At 41.2% G+C, this 20953-nt stretch overlaps 1 protein-coding gene across 2 annotated transcripts in view; it reads right to left on the minus strand.

Moving 5' to 3' along the window:
• The window catches only part of thrab (thyroid hormone receptor alpha b), a 169465-nt gene extending 149135 nt beyond the window's left edge, over positions 1–20330 (minus strand). Inside the window, exon 1 of one of the 2 annotated variants that reach the window (XM_085285221.1) lies at positions 19934–20330. The gene's annotated coding sequence lies outside the window, so the exon portion shown is untranslated. Of the gene's footprint in view, positions 1–5348; positions 7839–19933 lie in introns of those variants that run through there. The other variant, XM_085285222.1, reaches the window with a different exon arrangement.
• Positions 20331–20953: the final 623 nt, after the last annotated feature.

Genomic DNA, 20953 nt, shown 5'->3' on the forward strand with positions numbered 1-20953 from the left:
CTTGAGTAATTTGTCTGAGCAAATAAAAGATAAGCAGGGAGCAGAGATTACAAATGGCAGTATATGAGCTTCTCATTAATATTCCTGCCTCCGATCGTGATGCACAAAAAGAACAGGTGATACAAAGAGGAGTAAAAATGCTCTTTTTCTAACTTGTCAGCCTGAGAGAGACTGACTTGTTTCCTCAACAGCATAACATGTCTTCACATGAGCTTCATTCTTGTGACATGCTTTGGTGCACAGCGACACACAGCCACACCGAGAGGTCAATGTCTGATTTAAAGGTTCAGCAGATGTTCACAACAGATTACGTATGCGGCAGTTTTAAAAGCATTAAATAATATCAGCTGTTCCTTGAGGCTTTTTCCCTTCTTTCTTTCTTTTTTTTTTTTTTTTTTTTCCCTTCTTTCTTGAGTCTCACCACATAATGAATACAACACAAGCCCCCTTCATCCCAGATGCTTGTTTGGAAGATGTTTGGAAGATGATATAGCAAATATAACTGGATTTGGGGCAGAGTTTCCATATTTTAGCAGTGACTACAACTGATGCTTTTAGGATGAGTAAACCCAGTGATACTATGCTAGGATGTTTTTGTTGAATCTGCAAATGTGAGAGATTTGGTGGCATTTCTGTCTACACTTAGCCACTTTATTAGGTGCACCTTGAGTCACATAATGATATAATATTTTCAGCATAATATCTCCTGTAGCCTCAGTCTCTTACTCTTAGCTGTTAGAAGTAGCACCTGGTATGGACAACATGTCGGGTATTCAGGATGCTCGGTTCGCTTCGGTTGCAGAAGAGCATATTTGAGCTGCTGTTGCCTGTCAGCATGAAGCAGTCTGACCATTTTCCACTAACCGCTGATATCAACAAGGCAGTTTCATCCAGAAAACTTCAATTTACTGCATATTTTCTCTTTTGAAACTGCAGTAAATCAGCAGTTTCAGAAATACTAAGATCAGTCCATCTGGCAACCATGCAACATTCAAAGTCACATAATTAATTTTTACTCCCAATTCTAAGAACTTCTGTTTAAGATTCAGCAGGTCATCTTGACCATGTCTACATGCCTGAATGCGTTGAGTTGCTGCCAAGTGACTGGCTCATAAGAAATTTGTGTTAACAAGGAGATGAACAGATGTCACTAATGAAGTTCCCAATGAGTGTATGCAAAGGTAAGTACTCAGAACAGTAATGGGGATTGTAGGAATTCCTCTCCCAGTTCTATGACAATGTATGCTGGCTGTGTCCAGATGATGGCTCCACCCACCCAGGTAATAAGCTGTTTGTCCCTCTGCCTTCTCGAAGACAGTCTAGGACCAAAAAAAAACAAGAATCAGACTGAGGGCCATCTTCTTCCCCAGAGCTCACACCTCATGCCTACAAAGACAGGGACATGCACTTTACAACATGTAACTGCAATGCTACCTACTGTTTATGTTTCCCTATTGGGTTTATTTATTTAATGGGTTTCTGTCTGTGTGTTCAATATCAGCTGTTTAAAGATGATAACTACCTCACAGAATTTCATTATGTGACTGAATAATGACAAAGAATCTTTAAAACCTTGGATAAACCCAGTGATATATACAGTAACAACTAGGAAGCTCTGACCCTGATTATTGTTAGAATTTTTATTTTATTTTATTTTCCAGAAGAAAAGCAAAATGGCTCATGTTAAAAAAAAAAATTTAAAAAAAAAAAAGTGTCACACAACATCAAGAAAACTCGATTCACTTTTGCCCTGACTGAAAAATAAAATGCCATTACTTTCTGCTCTTCAATCAGAAGTCCATCAGAAAAGCAGGTGATGGAAAAGGGAGCGAGTACGAGTCTGTTTGTTTGCTCTGCAATCATTCTGAGACCGCATAAAAGGATATTTACTAACAGGCTGTTACGTTTTCTTGCAAAGCTGTTTCAGCTTTAAGTATCGTTCCATTTTCTCGTCATGAGCTTTTCAGTCTTCGAGTTTAAAATAAAAAAAAAAAATCAGTATGCCGGTCCTGCAAACCAATATTTTGCAAGCACAGTGTGATGCTTATCTTCACAATAATAAAAGAAGATGACAGCTTCTGTGAGGACTGTTAATCCTTTTAGATAAATCTCAGCTTTAGTACCGAGCCATTTATCCAAAGCTTGACATTTTAAAATGCATCAAGTTCTTCCACATGAAAATAGAACAGGACGGCGCACTGAAGGGAAGACTACTGTTCCCAATGATCAATTTGTAACCATGGAAACAGTAAATAGCCAATCAAAATCAACCACACTCACACATTGCATGTCAATGTAAATGCACAATATGGAGGCTGCTTTGCCTACAAGCTGGTAGCCCTTTTTTTTTTAAAGTAAAAAAAACAAAAACAAACAGCTATAATAAAGACATTTAATGCAAATGCATGAAGTGCTGCACACTGCTGTATGCTGAGTATGAAGAAAGCAAGCAAACAGCAGTGAAGGTAATACAAAGTACAGTCTATAAACAGTGTAACCTGTATATTGTGGCCAAACTGAGCAGGTTGTTTGGCTTTTTTGCTCCACAATTGTGACGTCACGTAAGTGCTTTGGAATTACAACATTATCCGTGTTGTTTCCTGTGGGAGCAGGCCTCATTGTGAGGTGCTGGTACTGATAAGCGGCTATTGGTCACTTTTTGCTGTTTTAACAAACAGTTATTTTCAGTTTTTTAAAAAAAACTGCAAACATTTTATTGCATTTTATTGGCAAAATAATTAACTAGAATAAAGAGAAAATAACTGACCCTGTGCTCCTTACAGCACACATATGAATAAACGTTATTGTTTCCTTTCGGGGATTTCCTGTTAAAATGAATTCTGAGGGGACCCAGGCTGCTGTTTTGGAAAGCTGCTGTCATGCATTTATAACTAATGCTTCCTAAAAGAAGTCGGCTAAATGCTGTCAATGCCAGAGAATAGCCTCAAAAGGAAATGTTGCAGGCTCTCCCTCTTTGCCAAACCACCCGCTGAATCACGTCCATATGTTTGCACAGTATGCAAATCACGCAGAGTTACTTAAATGTAAATTAGAGTGAATGCATGCCTCCATCTGTGTGTGTGTGTGTGCATTCAAGAGCCCCTCTTTCCAAACCCGTTGACCCGGTCTAACATCAGCATCTATAGAACTCCACACATGCATCTGATGGTCCTTTATTTTGACTTTGTTGCAATATTTATTCCGCTAACGCTCATTCCAGCTCTAATCCGATTCATTGTTCCTCCGCGGCTCTGTCTACAGAGTTAAGTCAATTCCACATGGAATTAATCCAGTGTGCTTTACTTTTGGAACACTCTGTTGGTTTGCGTAGTTTAAAAGCTTAGCTGTTACATATGGGCTTGAACACGCACTCTCACTCACAAACACACAGTGCTGTAACAGAGCCAATGAGGAGATTGATCAGCTGGGTTGCGTCCAAATTAAAGGCAGTCCTCTGCAGCCATGCCAGGCATAATAACTTTCTCCTCCCTTTGCACTTTTCTTTGGCTGGAATAGTGGGAGAGTTGGGGGGGGTGCATGCGAGACAAAGTAAGATAAAGAAGGAAAGAGAAGCAATTGGATAAAGTCTTGACACCCATCTTAGAAAAAGAAATGCCTGGCTCTTAGATGTCTGACCTATTTTCAGCTTTTGCTCTCTCTTTCTCTCTAATTTCCTTCCTTTCTCTAATCTAGAGTAAAGAAGCTCTGGGACTCTGATTCACTGAAGCAGCAGTGTGCCGCAGGACCAAAGCCAGCACAGACAAACACGTATACGTGATCTAGAGTATAGCACCAGACCATGCTCTGCTTCAACTGCTGACAGTTTTATATCCTTTGAGTGGCCTTTTATGGGGATGTGTGTACCCTATGCACGGCAGGCGCATGTACTGTATGAGCTCATCAGTATGCATGGCGAGAGGCCTTTGTTCCCAAAGAAACGGTTCAATAATCAATTATTCACTCGCTGGAAATACACTGGTGCTCATTTCTAATAATAAAATCTGTTGGCACAACAGTTGGATGCAAAAACAAAATACATATTTATTGCATTTCTGAAGCACACAATCGACTCACATTAGGCCAAAACGATGAACATACAGTATGGCATTAAATAGAGTGATAAGACATAATGGCGCCCTCCCACCAGTTGTTTTAATGCATATTACTTTCACATTATATAGTGTTTTCTGTATTTCAGTTTTTCGAGTGCACTACGCTTACTACATAACTTTTTCTGCATATTTCGCAGTTGCTTCGAGTTAGTTTTAAAGGTACAGTTTCCCCAAATTAGTAAAAAATAAAAGGATAGGTGGGAGAGATGTTATTTTTTTTTAAAGTAACATTTATCTAGAGCTGGGCGATATGAGATTTTTTCATATCACGATATGTTTTTTTCATTTCAGGCGATAACGATATCTATCACGATATAAGCCAAATAACTATATTTGTAAGATTTAAATGTGCCATTGCTCACAAGTAAAATGTGAAATAATCAGCAGCTTGTTTTTAAATATTTATTTCCCATAATAAGTTCAACAGGGTAGATGTACTTATGGAACATGAGACTTTTTCAGATAAATAAAGGCAAATATTGCAAACTACACAAAAGACAGCCGCTAAAGCGTTTAAGTTTCAAAATAGGACAAACGAAACAGACTAAATTGTCAATTCCACTTAGAAACAAAATATTAATTCTAAAAATAAATCTTAGTTTGTTTTACAGAAGAACAGACAAAACTGACTAACTTTTGTCAATATCAAATAAACTGAGAACTAAAAGGAAATTCTCAATCTCTCCTTGTTGTATAGCTGAGCTTTTCAAACAGTTTTAACAGTTACTTTAGTCTGACAAAAGCCGAATGACGAATTAGCGCTTCCAGTCAGAGACTGAGGCTATGTCCACACGTACACGGGTATTTTTGAAAACGGAGATTTTCCGTTTTCGTTTTAAAAAATAATCCCGTCCACACATAAAGGCAGAAATGAAGGAAAACGCTGCTATGAACATGCCAAAGCAGCAGGTGGCGCTAGATTCCTAACCGTGCAGAAATGTTGGCCAATCAGAAGTCTAGAAGCCTCGGTGGGAAAAAGTAAACAAAGCTGGGGCATAGAAGCAGAACCGAGTCGTATGTGTGGAGGGACAGTAACTGTGTGTATATGTAAGCATTTAAACACTGCAGAGAGTAGAATTAACAGTGACAGTATTGTAGAAAATCATTTCACCGAAACAATAACGTGGCGCACAGTGTGACGCATGCACCAGTTTATTGTATTTCCAGACTTGCTTTCGGCACAATTTACAGTGCACGCTACTCTGTTTTTTGTCAGACTTGAAATAGCCGAAATACCTTCAAACTACGGAACTTCTATGGCTCTTCCGTTCAACAATCTCTCCGGCGTTGGAACCATCATCTGTTTTCTCTTCGGTCACGCTCGGTTGATTTTTCTAGTCGACACACACATTTCCTCCATTATGCGCTGGCTCCATTACCCTCCCAAACAAACACACGTGCGGCTTGGCACTTGTTCTGTACGTAACAAGTCACGCGACGTGACGCTGCGGCTGTGATTGGTTCGGCTCTGCGCTACTTAATTTGGATCGGCTGACCTTTTTTTTTTTTTTTTTTTTTTTTTTTTTAAGAGAACAAGAGCGGCGAGGTCTATCGCGATAGCTTAATTTCTCTATCGAGTAAAAGTTATATCGCGATACATATCGTTATCGTTCTATCGCCCAGCTCTACATTTATCAGAGGTTACAGTTACTACATTTCATTAACCATCCATTGTTTGTGGCTGAAGTCTGATAGACGGTAAGAGCAGAGTGAGACTGTCTTGATCAAGATAAGATCGCAAACACTAACAAAGGATGGGCTGCATGCTGCATCATTTCCTGTGAACCCCTTGTTTACGTGAAGTTAATCTGAATCCTGTGCAGGCAAAACAGATTCTTCCGCTAATGACAAAAGAGGCTAAATAAAATAAAAGTGCGTAGCCTGATCTTTTTGTTTAGGAATTTGGCTGCTATTTAAAAACTGCACATTTAAAATGATGCTTGCAAATCAAAAACGCCCGGTGAGAAGGAGAAATGCACAACCACACAACAGGTGCTAGCAGTAACTTTGGTAGTCAGTATCCTGTCTAATAACCTTCTCTGCAGGGCTCTTTGACAGCAAACCTGCCTTGAGGATCATCACCGGTGATGAAAACAGGATGCAAAGTTTGCAGTAGAAGAGGCTGCAGTCTAAAGGACTGAAGAAGACTATCAGGGGCACGAGCCCAAAAAATACACAACATTTTCTTTGACATTAACAGGGTGGTGCAGCTTAAATCCACCCTCCAGGGTCAGACTGCAACAGCAAGACTTTCATTCAGATGCTGACGTTCTTCAGCATCTGAAGGAGAACGCTCAAAATTATAATTATAGCACAAAGGCAGCTGGATGCACGTAAATGTTGGCCGCCCTACACGCCAAATTTGGCTCCCTTTGACTTTGTCCTTAATTCCATAACGAAATTCAAGTTTATAGTTACTGATACAGTGGGGGATATCATGTCTCAGATGCTGATTACTTCAAAAGGAATACCAGACAATCGTGTCGTTTTTGGTAATAAACCCAAAACAGCAAGGCAACAAGAATCAGATGGACCTCTGCAGGCAGGGAGGGTAAAGAACACCAGAGGCTGGCTTCAGTCTGCTAATCCTTCGTGTCAGATAAGGTCTGACACACTCATACACACACACGCGCGCACAACCAATAACAAGGGGAAGCAATAGACTGTTAACCATGTTTTTTCACGTGACACCTGATATGAACACGGAGAGAATAAACAAACTCATAATACAAACACGGTCTTGGCACCATTTCTCCCTTTATGCCAGTTCCTCACTGTAATGTCATCTGTTTATAGTTCTCGCTCCCTCTCACACACAAACCCGAATGGAAGGTCAGAGGGGTTAGCGCTGCCTGCCTTGGCACAAAAACAGGGCTACAGATGTGAAAGCACGGAGAGCTCGCTCGCTCTGAGGACCAGCTGGAGCCCGTCCAACCTGGACAAGGGTCAGGGACACGAGTGAGAGAACACAAGCAGCAATCGGAGCTTCTTCTCAGGGGCCTGCCGGCTTGTCACCTTCTTCAGTCACCCTGGACCACCTTAAAAACAAATCTATAAATCATCGGTGGACTCATTTGATTATTTTCACAGTTCACTTTCACACCTCATCCGTTGTTTCAATCATCAGTTTAGTCCTGAAAACAGCTTTACTTAAAATCCATGTGCTGCATGGGGCTACAAGTGTACTTTCAGTTTGCTCTTGTTGATGTTTCTCTGGTGCGTTTTATGTGTTTTATGCATGCTCAGGACTGGACAGTATTCACAGCTTGAGAATTTTGCAGTGGTACAGTGTACCCATGTCAAAGTAATCCTAAACAAGAAGCTGTTTCTGTCATACAGGGCTATTGGCAGCTGCTTTTGCCATCCAGTGTCATCTTGCAATAAACAAAGCCGAACAGTTGTTGTTGGGCACAGAAGTAGCCGCTCACTGGAGACAGTTTGGACAGAGCTGTACAAACAGGCAGCTGGTCGGCCAGCGGAAAAATGAAAAGGATGCACCTTTGTGTATATACACAAATCTGTGCAAACTAGCGACGCGCCGATTATGAAATGCAAGTGTTTAAAACACGAACTGATCAATGAGGTGAATTGCTAACCCATAATAAAAAAAAAATGAGACATAAAAAAGGGCCAGCGTCAGTAGTAAAGGCAAATGAATGTGAACATGTGTTCATTAAAGGGCAGTGATTTATAAAATTTGAAGCTGACGACGTCGTAACTAAGAACAGCTGTCTGCATGTTTGTGAACATGCATGTGCGGGTTTTACATGCTGGTTTGAAAGCATGCACGTACATGCATGCGTATCGTTTGTCTGAGAAGCTGTGCAAGTGTGCAATGCTTGCGTGCAGCTTGCCAGAATTTCTGTGTCCAGCGCTGCCAGGCAAAGGCTACTTCAAAGCGGTAGTGCAAACTAATCACAGAGTGGTTGCCTCACACTTTGCCTATTAAGTTTCCTTCTAGCAAGGCCAGTTATGTTGAGGGAAACATGAGCCTGTCGTCGGCATCAAACACATGGAGACGGTGCAGAAACACCGTGCTCTAAGAATCAGAATTACACAAGCACACACATATTCCCACGCATACTATTAGCACCATCCGAGTACACGCATTAACATATAACACAGCTCTCACTACATGCCCACACATAAATTCTGTTACTTTCAGTACAAGTGAGAAACTGAATGAACTTGGACTACACAGATCTCTGCTATGTGCCAGCGTTTGTTGATTGGCTGTAGTTGAAACAATTCAGATGAGGAATGCACGAGGCTGCCAGATCCAAAAGTCTCTTGGTTCTTGTACAAACGCATACACACATGCACATGCACTGCCTCAGGGTGCTTGGCATTAACTTTGCACTCTGGACCTCCCAGTGTGTAGCTCTCCATCCCTGCTTGGCTAGCAAAATTAACAGGTAGAGATGAAAAGCACTCCTTGACTCTCGTGCGAATCCTGTCATGCAGAGACAGACCACTAGCCAATACTGGCCTACATATACTGATATAGACGTATACGTTGACCAAAATGCAAATGATTTTGTGAAATTGTTTATTCGGCAACATTCAGACTCCACTGTTTACAGTCCTTCATTTTCTGCAGCACCTGTAGCAAAATAGCATCATGGATGACCAGACTGTACAACATACACAAATGTTTTGTGCACAATAAGCTCAGAAGGAGTGCACATCTAAAACAACCCAAAAAACTAACAAAGGCTGGCTTTGAAAACAGGTAAAATGATCGCCTCAAGGCGCTTAATGCTGTAAGATAAAGAACCTACCATGATACAGGGAAACCCCAACAATCAGACGACGCCTTATGACCAAGCACTTAGATGACAGTGGGAAGGAAAAACTCCCTTTTAACAGGAAGCTCCCTCCAGCAGAACCAGGCTCAGAAAGGGGCAGCCATCTGCCACGACTGCCGTGGGTGAGAGGAGTGAGTTTCATTCACACTATCTGCCACTGCTCTCTGTGACTTTCTCGAGTCTCACTGTTCGCACACCCAGTGAAGCACAGCAGAGAGAGAGTGCTGTCAGCAAAAACACCACTGCAGCAATCAATGAGTAATGACATCCACCCCAGAAAGCCAGTATCAGCTGGGCTCTTTTGTCATCTATATTTTAGTGGATTAAACCATCCTTGGAGGTATTTAAAAAAACCTGAAGCATAGACTTAGTTAAAATGCTGCGCGGATCCCTGGATTAATCACAAATTCCAACTGAGCAAAGCTAGCAAGGCTGTGTGTAGACTGAGGGACCTCGGTGGGTTTTTCAAATCTAAAACTGCTTCCAAATTTCTGTAATTCTTGAAGAAATTTTCCCGAATTTAATTACAGGATACTCCTAATCGGCCGAAAGACCTTGCAGTGCAGCCTTCTCGAAAACAACCATTCCTATACGCTGGATTGATTTTTAGTTTTGAGGAAAGACTGGAAGCACAAGACCGGCTCTTCTATCTTTCACTTTATTATTTGCAATTTTCACACGTGGAGTAGAACAAATTTCCCTTTGAGCATTTCAGTTTACACCTTTGACTCATTCAAAACATAGACTGATGGGCAAACCTGATTCCTGATATAAAAACAAATTAATTATATTCTTTTTTTAATTACATGCTCTAAAAATCATCTCATTTCACAGTGTCTGACAGGAAAGATAGGCCTGTAACTAATTACTAGATTTTCTTTGCTGATTAAAATGCCGTTATTAGCTTTATTTATTGGTTATCTGTAAAACGTTACCTTCGGATATCGAGTTTACAATCCTGCGTTATAAAGAAGAGCATCAAAGTCGGCATGTGGGGTTTTTTGCTCAGCTTGGCTGCACAGCGTGAGTTTTCTATAACAGCTTTAAAAGGTTAAATCCATACAGACAGCGAGCATCAGCAAATGAAGCCTGTAGGGTTGCTTTGGATGAAGGAAAAAAAAAAAAAAGGTCACAAAGGTCACATCGCCTCGTTTTAGAAATATTCCGAGCATGAAGCAAGCCTCTAAAGTGCTCATCTGAAAAATACTTTAAGCCTTCAGGACCGAGTGGCAGATCTCACACTGTTTTTCACAACCATTGCCTTCATATGAATATGTATTTATAACAAATTCAAATGTTTTGAAACACATTCTTAAAATGTGCAAGCTAATTACAATAATCCTCCCTCATTATTATTATTGTTCCTTGAAAAAGCAGAAAACGCAAGCGTGAAAAACAACTGTGCTAATGTGCCAACGTGCAGGAGAGATATTAATCAACAGGAGATGACTAATAACCCCGCTCCCGATATAGCACCCACCAACAAATTTCTGTAAAGGTGATTGACATTTCCTGTTAACAGTAAGCCTCTCCACAAGCCACAGTGTGCCTACCTGCAGCTGTGTTTAATGACAGACCATTTCCACAATCATCATTCGATCACAGGCCAGCTGACAAACCGATGTTCACAGAAACACTCGGGCTCGAGCTGACCTCGCTCAGCCGGTGGCCGGCTTCACTTTCTGTCAAACGCGGTGCCTTCGCCGTGACGGGAGGAGGGAAAAAGGCCATCGGGGGGAGGGGGGGGGGGACAAATGACGTCTTCAGAAATGTTTGGAAATGTGATGTCAGAAAAAAAAAAAGTTTCCTCAAACAGAAAAGTGCACGGCACGCAATAACAGAGAGCCTAGTGTGGGTAACTGTTGGTCACACTTCAAAGGAGCTCAACTAAACTCTGAAGTGATCTTTTAACCTCACAGACAGTCATAACATAAACCAACGTCTAGTTCCTTAGCCCGGGGGAATATCTTGCATGCACATTCATATTTGCATCAGTCAGACAGGAGTTGGGACTGCTACTGTGAAAACCCCACATATGGACAAACTAGAGGTCACTCTCTGGCTTAAGAAGCAGTTGCTTTAAAAAGTAGTGAAACGAGAGCAACCTGCCATAACTAAGCTGATTCAAATCTTGATAAGTCTTAAAAACAGAGTCCTAAACCTTTTTTAAATACGTAATAATATCTCACAAATACTTAGCAAATGTTACTTCGAAGTGTTTGCACAACACTGATTCCCAACCAGGGATACCAGAGTGTATACAGAATCAGTGGTTCATTCAGAAAAATAGAAATAACAATTTCAACAACTGATTGGACTTTTAGTTAACAGTAACTAACAGTAGTAGATGGATTAGTGGTACAAAGTGGTACTTGTGCCGTGGGCCACAAAGTTTCTTCATCTTTAAGCACCTAGTCATAAAGTCTGCCTTATTTCATTCTATAGAGTTCACCGAATGAGAGTATGGCACCGTAATAGGATGTCACTATTGCAACACGTGATTTGGTGAATTTTTGACCCTCCTAGATATTTCTTGATCAACTACCAGTGGTATCATTGCAAAGTGGAAGTATTTAGGGACCACAGCAACTCAGACACAAAGAGGCAGAGCATATAAACTAGTTAGCAGGTACCAAAGATGTTACAGCTACCCAAAACAGTGACGTAAAGCTGAAACAGTTTGACAGAAGTAGCAGATAAGCAGCTACCACAGAAGCATTATGAGACAAACTGAAGTCCACAAAGGAGAGGATTAGCAGCGATGTGGTGGCCAGATACCAAGAAGTGACAATAAAAGTCAGCGAAATAACTTTTAGCAGCACAAAGTGGGCAAGTCATCTCAACCTTGAAGTGGCTGCTAGTGGCAGATAATGTATAGGTACCACTGAATTATATATGACAAAAATATATATAAAAGGGTTAACTAACTAGAGCTTGAAAGGTCTTGGGTCAACCAACCTTCAACTTTAAAGCAACGTGCAAGGAGGATGTGTGCATAGAGCTAAACAGTTGAACTTTCAGCATTGTTAAATTAATATTCAAATTTGCAGAAATTAACGACGATTGTTTATAGCTTCCACTTCCAAATTTCGCCTTATACCCATACAATGACAGATAAGGGTATTCTATTCCATTTCTGCAAGTACAGCTGCAAATGTAAGCACTGAAAATGCAATTGTAACATCCTCTGTGCAAGCACAATTTACACTCTTATTGTTGAGTGATATCCCACTAAAATAAAATCAGTTGAAAACATCTAGAAGATGGCTAGTGGTCACACTGAAATGGGTACTTTAGTAGAGACTGTACGAGCACCCGACGAGCAAGGCTGGTGCTGTAGAGCAAGCAAAGCACGGCCTCATTACTACACTTCTATTTCCACACCATCTAAAGTGAAAAGCCTTGGCCCTAATGAAAAGCTGCATGCTATTCTCCCGAAGGCCAACTGTAAGTGCAGCTACTTTGCAGCACTGCACGGAATAAGTAATGGCCTTATCCTCACTTCCAAAACAAAATAAATAAATAAAATTACAAAGATTAAGAGGTGGCGTTTCAGATCTTGCCAAACCATCAGGTGTTGGAACGAGTCCATCTAAATTTCCTCAAGCGTGACAGATTAGGAAAAAGAGGGAGCAATAAAACTCCTGCTTCTACGGCCGACCATTCATTCAGCTCCTAAATCCGGGGGTTTTAGCGGAATTCGAGCTGCACTGGCTTCATAGAGAAATTAAATCCTGGTTTCCCAAAAGAAGTAATCCTGGTTAAGTTCTATTCAACAATACAGCGCAGCAGCAGCAAGGCAAACACGTTAAACACACACTGATAGGATAAAGGAGGTCAAACTGTCCTGTACTCATGGCTTTTTCTTTTCTGCGCTAATGAAATGCTGAGTGATGTACAGTAAATGCTGGCAGGACAGAGTATCCATATCAAGGCTTGGGTCTGAGCCAAAATTGTAATTGTGGATTTTTGTTATAAGCATCTCTTTGCTCAGCGTTATTCATTACTCCAGCAGATTTTGTTCGTTTGGCTCCACTGCTTTGTAGCCCTGTCAGCTGCGCTCTGCTCCCATATGCTGCGAGGTATTTAGCTGTGATTGTGATCTTCATTCTTTTTACACAACAGCTTTTTCAAAGGTGCAATGTTTCATTTTTGACAGGCATTTTGAACTATTTTCTGATATTTTACACGTGTCATATGCACAGTTTAGGGATTAACCGATACACTGGCCTAATATTGATATTGGTCACGATGGTGCGGCTGCTGTTTGCCTGATGGTAAATAAATACATTGACTGATGCCTGTGACTAATTTGTTGTGTCATATCAATTATGCACTAGCAAATCATGCAAAAATAGTGTGACGAAGAGCCAAAGGACTTTTTTTTTTTTTCCTAAGGAAGCTTTCTCTGGTTCACTGGCAAAAACAGAAACCAAAGTAAAAATAAATATTTACATTTAAAAAACAAAAAACATCAGTTTTGATGCTGCCTATCAGTAAATCGACATTTTGAAAATTAGTATTTATAAAGAAACTGACAACTGGCACATCCTTAGTACAGGGATACATCCAGGACATTAGAAATAATCTAAGACAGCATTTAAAACAGCTATCAGCAGGGTTTTTCCGGGGTTAAAATGAGCAGTTGGGGTTTTTTCCTACACATGTAAGAGACTGATGCACAGCACACTGGTAACAGGTCACAGCTTGATGAAGTTTGCATGCTGTCGCTTGGTAAAATTTGTCACCGAAAGGCATGCTCTGCACAGAAAACCTCTGTGCAACTGCTTTGGTTGCCTGCAACCACTCACCAACCAACCAGCTACGGAGTACACATTTTTATCCCAGCGACCAGAGGTTGCCAGGGGGTTTGCCAACTGGTCTCCAGGCTTGTGTGCCTGAGGTCTGAGGTACCAGCTGCTCCTCTCACACTAAAAGCAACAAATCTGTGTTACTTAATCAAAGCAGATCATAATTACAGTGCTGATGATGTTCTTGAAGCTCTGGCTAAAAGCTCTTTAGTAGCTACCACAAATATTTCTGTGCAGGAAAAAGTTTAATCAAGAGTATTATTAGAGTAAACTTACAGTTATCTTTGATTACTTTTATTTTCAGCGTCCTCCGCTGTTGTACTCACATACAAACTTATAATCACACAAGGAGTTCTCAAAGGACCTCTGATTATGAGCCGATTAGCTTCTGCCCCAGGGGCGAAGATAATGAAAGCATTATTGCCCATTTAATCCTGGATGCCCATGTAGGGAATCTGTCTGGATTAAGCTCTGAATCTTTATAACTTTTTTTTTGTAAGTAGCCACTTTAGCGTCACGGGAACTGCTTGTTCAACATGTCAACAAATCTGCATAAACTTAGGTGGCTCTCACAGAGAGACAAGAGAGAGAGGAAGCAGTGCCATCAAACGTCGGATGGACTCCACCTCGTAAAGTGCTACGCTTCACCCTGGCAGAAATAAACCTCACAGCCCTTGGTGCAAAGTATTCCCGTTGATGAAAAGCTAGTTGTGAGTGGCCCCAGTCGTACCCCGGCAGAGCCAAGCTGACTGGCGTTAATAAGAAAGAAGGGCGGCTGTGTAAAACACTCTTGCAGCTCTTTCTGGCCAATAAAGGCCATTTTACAAGTTATTATTTTCCCCGGTGATTTGGAAGGTGGTGAAGCAAAAGCTGGCAAAGAGGAGCGGCAGCAGAGAGCAGCGACGGTTCAATGGGAATGAGAAATACAAAAGATAAAGCAGGGGAGCCTCTGGTAACCATCTGCATTGAAACCACTGCTTAACAGAAACAACTGAAAAAAAAACCCCAACTACGCATTAAAACGAAACCTAACCTACAAAGAGAAGACAAAAAGGAGGGTCCCAAACATACTACACTATGAAAAAGGGGGAAAAAAAAAGAAAACCACAAACTCGGTACCCGCTGCTGGCTGACATCTGATGTAATACATCTACTAGTGTGTTTGTGTGCTAGAGGGATGAGACGCTGCAGTATCTAAAAGACAGCAGGACCCCCAGAGGTTTGTGTGAAGACTGGTGCAGAGCAGAGTGATAATCTCTTGTCCTGCTCACCAACACAGCATGCTTATCAGCGGTGGAGCGTCACGGGCCTCTGAATGCAACACGCAAACCAGCTACGACATCACACTGGAGGGTTAGACTCATTCTTCTCTGCTAATGAGGTCTGAATTGCCACTTTCCATTAGAACCATTACTGTGTCCCCAAAACATTACAGCAGGATGGCCTGCTATTAAACTGCAGCCGAACCAACAGTCTGGTAATTGAAATAAATAATATGAATACATTTTTGATAAACATCAGGACAAAAATGTCAAAACTAATATATTTGCACTTTTCTGCGTTGTACAGCAAGAACTTAACCACATGACACAAAGATATTGGGGCTTAGAAACTGGTAAACTGAACTAAACTGGTTTGTCTGGCGTTATTCAAGCAATTTAAAAATAATCAATTATTCAGTAATTAAAATATCCAGGTCTTTACTGATTTCTGGAACACAAACTCTGTGCGTTACTCTTCTTCACAGTGGATTATTCGATTTTTCAACACATTTTGTTATTTGGGGGTTTAAGTCTAATGAAATTACCAAACTATAAGGACATGCGTGTAATTAATAGTAAGGATGTTACCACTGTTCTGGCAATTTCATATTTGATACTAACATCATATGCATTTTTGTATTTGGTGCATAACTTTCACCTATCACTAATATTAGTATTAGCGTTGCCATTTCTCACTAATGTGTTGGGCTGTGAGCTAGATGTGCACACAGTGTAACTGAGGAGGACACCAATCCTACACTGATAGTTCTGTGTATCAAAATTGTGTCACATGTTGAGTCAGTAAAAGGGAGGGAAACTGTGGTTTCTGTGTCCCTAAACAAAATGAGACCAAATCTACACTCATTTGAGGGCTTAGGAGCCAACAGCCTTTGGGAGTGACTACGAATGTAAGAACAATTGGTTCGCTTATATTAAAGGCAGCGAGTCTGGGTGTGTTCAGTAAATAAGTGAATTTACTGTATTTCTAACAATCTGATAAATAAATATGTCCATTCAGCTTTAGCAAATCAAGCCCTAAAAAACAAAGGTTTTAACAATGACGCTACTTTTTGGGGTGCAGAGACTGCCTTTATACAGAAATAAATGGGAGATAGTGCTCGTAAAAGGGTAACAGGTTCACAGCATTTATTGTAAATGCACAGGTTTTGTTTAGGTATCTAATTAATCTAATTCATTATAAGTGACAGAAATAAGTAGAATTCTGTATTTTGGTGCCATAATAGAATTTTTGCAGCACTGTCACAAAGAAAGAGCAATCCCTAGTTTTCTGTATGTTATTCCAAGCTACCGTCAAACCTGTACATTTGCAAGCATTATACAGGGCCGGCAAACTCTCCAATAGCCCTAAAGTCCATCTAAATATGCAGGTTAACATCATTTCTTGTTTGCTTGCATGCTTGGACTCATTAATTAGTATGCATAATCATGTATAGGCACACTCAGTCAAAGATGCTGGATGTTTGGTTAGTCATCTGAGCACTCTCTTTGTGCATAAAGAGGCCAATTTCTTCGCTTGAATAAATACAAACTGAATCAAACATCATGAGCACTTGTACAGGATGTTTTTACTGATAAAACCCATCAGAATAAAGCTCAAAACATCTATGAAATCCATTCACGATTTAGATTCATGGTTTAATTAGTGGAAGGCAAAAACTCTGTGGGTCAACTCACAGATGTTGGGCAACTAAAGTCAAAGAGACAGTGAAGACCAGTGAATAACTGACATGTCCTATGGTAATCAAGAATGTACATTTATGGGGAAAAGAGTGCATGAGTACTGTGACAACCTGTGCTAATAAAATCCATGATCCAATAAAATCTATGACCCTTTACCAAGACTGTCAATTCTATATTCAGTACCTGGAATTTAGGTCCAAATGGACTCTAGGAGGTTAAAAAGGAAGGAAAACTTGGACTGAACCCATTCACCATACTAGGTTCAGGAATAGCTCTTGACATATTGGCCTACCCAGCATGCCCTCTGCCTCTCTAGACAGCTCTGACATCATTATACAGCAGATACAGACCAGGACATCAGCTGCACAGTCGAGGTTATATAAGTGAACTCTCTATGTTTCTTAGCATTCAGCTCTGCTGCCCCACCATGGGGAAAAGGGAGGGGATGGGAGTAGATGATGGGGGGGAGGAATAAGGAAAAGGAAAAAGAGCAAGGAGGCCAGGAAGAAAGACGAAAAGAAAGAGCGTCTGAAAAAGAGAGGCCCGCTGGGGTGCTTGCTGCCGGGAGAAACTGAAGGTCACCCTTGGCCCCCTTAAGGAGCCCCAGAGAAGAGAAGAGAAGAGAAGATCAGATCCACCATCCTTGTGATCTTTCAGGCAACCCTGTTACATCACACACTCAGTCAACAAGCAGAGCCAGGATTTCTTATTTGCTTTTCTTCTTTGCATAGAAAAAATAAATACATTTACACTAATAAAAGTTTGAGTGTAAAAAACATCACTTAAATTTGTCTCACACCTCATTTTCAGTCCATTTACAGTCACAGCCTCTAAACGGACCTCTAAAGAACACAGCTGCACTCGAATGGTGGATTTGTCCAAGGCTAATAATCAACCCAGGGACAGAACCCTGAGATTTAAACTGATAGCTAATGATTAATGAATCGCAGCCATCTGGGGTCATATCACCTCATCTGACATAAAGTAACACTTTTAGACTGCTTTTGTATTAAACCCCAAGACTGTACGGTCATTTAGAGCCTCGTCCAAAAATATGACTAATACACTTTTAGGTTTCAGGTCCTTTTGATGTGCAAATTGCTCTCTATCTCTGAAGCGCTTCCAAATGTAAAAACTCTCCATGTTAAGATTTGCAGCTGGTTAGCATGTTTAAAACCTTATAGCCTGCTAACTGATAAATGCTTCACTGAGCCAGAGAAAGTGTTTCTGTTGCAAGCTTGATGGATTCGACTGCAAGAGCCTACAGCTTTTAGACTGTCACCTTCTATCAGCACAGCACAAGCCGCTAAGAATCCAGACCCAGGAAAGGCGTTAAGCAGAGTGGTTACATTAAGTGATTTCATTATTATAGTGCTGTAATGTGGTGATGACTGCTTTTGCACGCAAACAGCTGCGAGTGCGCACAGGGAACAATCCCAGTTGCATTTACTAACGATCTGCAATTGTGCACAGTGGTTGTTTTCAGCAGGGATTCTCACATGCCTCGTGGGGATGATGAAGGTGTCAGTGTTGCTTGTCATCTGTCAGTCAAAGCTGCTGCATATTAACAAGCATTATTAAGGTTTTTCTTGGCATCATTAAGCAGTTCAGTTGGCAACACTTTGCATTTGGTTTGGCATTCATGCCAAAGCTGGCTTTAACCACCCTGCTGTATTGAACTGTACTCTATTCTGCAGCTGTTTATCTAAAACAAACTGTATTAGTGGATGCACAGCATAACAGCGCATTTAACAGCTGCAATTGCTTTAATGTGCTGATCAACTGGAACAATGCTCTGATATGTGCAATATAAAGTGATCAGATCCGACAGCGATCACCAGAGCTGTACTGGTGTACTTGTGCATAGACAGAAGCAGGAAGAGAAAAGGTCCTAAATGCTAGCCTGTAAGGATTACAGGGACTATTATGTAACCAGCTATATTTACACAAATGCACAAAATACATGCAAACATAGGATCTTGCAAACTTAAAAGTGCATACTCGTTTTGATCTATAGGACTGTTTGCAATGCAAGATCATTTCCAGTGCTTTAAAATCTTACTTCTGCATCACCTGAGCAGGGCTGTGGTGTCCATGAGAGGGAAACAGAGTGACACAACCCCCCATCAGTGACACATTACTGGCCTCCCACCAATGAATGAGAGCATGGATAAAACCAGCGGTTGCATATAGTCAGTAGATTTGCTCAACCACCATATACATTATAGCTTTGCACAGTCAGTTGCTATTTTTGCAGATTGATATTGATAAAGCAGAATTGAAAGTGGAATCATATGCCTCAGCACGATTGCAGTGAATCACATTAATGACTCAATAAGTGCAATCTGTATAATAACTATTTTCACTGTAGACACTTGTGTTGATGATAAGCTTTAGTACTATTACTAAATTATGGCCATAGCTTTTACTTCAAGAGTCTAAATCCCACCCTCTACAAAATGATGCTTAAACTCTTGTGCAACACTACTTTTCATTTAATATTGCTTGCATTAGTGCACAGGGCTGCACAGGAGCCTGAAAATACAATAAAGTTTTTTCCCCTCTTTCTGATCAAATATTCTGACTTCCTGTGGACCTCCCCTTCACCACCCCACTGTAAAAAAAGAAAAAGAAAATCCTGGAAACGCCCCTGACATAAAAGTTAATTTATTAGAGCCGTAAGTCATAGTAATAATAAGTATTGATCTGCAGTGCTCTTACTGATACTAGATTACAGACAGCACTGTAACTTCTGCAACATCCGAGGGAAGAAAAAGTTGGAAACCAAATTAGGGTCAGGTAACCGCCGCTTGAGGTTCCCTTTAGGACTGTAGGTGTAGCCTGTCATAGCTACTGATCTTTATCAGTTAGGCTATCAGCCCCTATGCGTGTGTGCACGTGTGCATGCGTGATTTGACCGTGCGCGTCAGTGTGCAGCAGGCGTAAATGCCAAGCTGCACACACCACAATTAACCGCAACAAAAGCAAACAAAAAAAAAAGGCTGTCAGTACCCTGACGATCACTTTGGGTATGCTGACAACTGCTAGCCGGAGTGATACGGTGGTGCCGGAGTGACGAGCAGGATTACCCAGCCCCTGCTGGACTCCACTCCGTGCGTTACCCTTCGCTGCTGATCCGATCTGTCAAACCAGCCCGGGCTACTGAGGCTAGCGCCGCCAAACAACTGCCTGCCCACCACGCTGTGAACGTCGTGTTTCGGCATGATCGCGACACTCACCTTCACCTTCAGTTACTCCCCACGCGGTTTGGACACAACTTCCCGCTGGGATACGAGGCGGAAATAAAGCGTGAGAAAGTCCCCGGGTTCATGCACAAGTGTAGCAGTAGAGAAGCGCTGGATGGCTCCCCCGTCCCCTCACTCCGAGCCCATTCCTCGGCCAAGCTGCTGCTCCTCGTACCGTCAAATTATCTCCCCGCTCGGACAACAACCCCCAGTGCTCCTTCCTGCAAAGCTTCAGCGCGGATTGAAGCCGTTTGTTTCCTCTTTTTGCTGCCTTCCAGTAGCGTTTGGATGGGCTGCAACGACATCGGGGGAAAGAAGCGAAAAAGAAATACTACACGCTCGCTCCTCCCTCCGCTTATGCCCGGTACAGTAAGGGCAGCGCTCGGCGGTGTAAGCACTTATTAAAACTATCTACTGCTCTCTACAGGAATTCCACTGTAAAGCACGCACTGTACACACGGACACATGTCGGGACGTTCGTGTCGCGTGAAATGCGGCGCAATCCTCTTCTTTGACTCGCCTCACTTGCCCTTATTTATTGACTTCATCATCACCCCCTCGGAGACCCCCTCCATCCCCGTTTCCTCCTCATCCTTCCCTCCCTCCCCCTGAGAATCTGGGAGTCATTCACCTCAATGAACATTCAGATGTCATGAATGGACGTAACAGAGGCGTGAAACACTGTAATAGGAAACAATGTAAGAGCCGGGGAAATATAATAATATATATTAATAATAAAATAACTAATATAGATATATACAGATACATTTTATTAATAGGATTCCACAAATAGCTATATTTTGATTGGAATCGGTTTGGACGTGCATTTTTTTAATATAATTGATTAGGTCTATTGAAGAATCAATAAAATTGAGCAATTTATTGAATAATTCTTTAGAAAAAATCAAACGTAAACTGACTATATGGGAGTATGCCCATGCTTTTCAGACATTTTACACATGAAGTGATTAGAAATAATCACCAAAATAATTAATAATCCTTCCGAGTTTATTG

Source organism: Mchenga conophoros, linkage group LG8, assembly GCF_057382185.1.
Source record: "Mchenga conophoros isolate Kocher_MC1m ecotype Shallow Benthic linkage group LG8, M_conophoros_male_GT1.1, whole genome shotgun sequence".
Taxonomy (NCBI): domain Eukaryota; kingdom Metazoa; phylum Chordata; class Actinopteri; order Cichliformes; family Cichlidae; genus Mchenga; species Mchenga conophoros.